The following is an 874-nucleotide window of genomic DNA, read 5'->3' as shown; positions in this document are numbered from 1 at the left end:
GCCTATGGCCACATCACTCTGAAAGCACCCAATCTTGTCTGATCTTGGAGGCTAAGAAGAGTCAGGCCTGGTTAGTACCTGGATGGGAGACCACCTGGGAATACCAGTTATTGTAAGCTTCTTTTTATGTTGTTGGCGTTGATTCGTTTTTTTTTCCGCTTGTTTCCCAAGGTGACCATCTTGGCATTTGTCAAGAGGGTTGAGAGTGCCCAAAGAGATCGCTTACAACAGCATCACCCTGAAAGAGCCCTATCTCTTCTCATCTCTGAGGCTAAGAAGGGTTGGGCCTAGTTAGTACCTGTATGGGAGATGGCGTTGGAATACCAGGTGCCGTATTCTTCTTTTTATGTTGTTGACATTGACCTGTCTTTTTTCCCAAGGTTGGGCCTTGCTAGTACCTGGATTGGAGACCACCTGGGAATACTAGGTGCTGTAGGATTCTTTTTATGTTGTTGGCGTTGACTTGTTTTTGTTTTGTTTGTTTACCAAGGTGACCATCTTGGTGTTTGTCAAGAGGGTTGAGAGTCCAGCTTGCCTATGGCCACATAACCCTGAAAGCACCAGATCTCATCTGATCTCAGAGACTTAACAGGGTCTCGTCTGATCTCAGAGACTAAACAGGGTCGGGCCTTGTCTGATCTCAGAGACTAAACAGGGTCGGGCCTTGTTAATACCTGGATGGGAGACCACCTGGGAATACTAGGTGCTGTAGACTTCTTCTTATGTTGTTGGCGTTAACTTGTTTTTTTTTGTTTGTTTCCCAAAGTGACCATCTTGGCGTTAGTCAAGAGGGTTGAGAGTGCCTGAAGAAATCTCCTACGGCCACATCACCCTGAAAGAGCCCAATCTCATCTGATCTCAGAGGCTAAGCAGG

General features: G+C 46.5%; 1 pseudogene; it reads left to right on the top strand.

Moving 5' to 3' along the window:
• LOC143998773 (5S ribosomal RNA) lies at positions 1-119 on the top strand (annotated as a pseudogene).
• Positions 120-874: the final 755 nt, after the last annotated feature.

This window comes from Lithobates pipiens, unplaced genomic scaffold (genome assembly GCF_037356315.1).
Source record: "Lithobates pipiens isolate NorthernLeopardFrog02 unplaced genomic scaffold, aLitPip1_a1.2 Scaffold_19, whole genome shotgun sequence".
Taxonomy (NCBI): Eukaryota; Metazoa; Chordata; class Amphibia; order Anura; family Ranidae; genus Lithobates; species Lithobates pipiens.
Note: the sequence above shows the minus strand (reverse complement) of the source record. Positions and strands in the feature narration are given on the sequence as shown.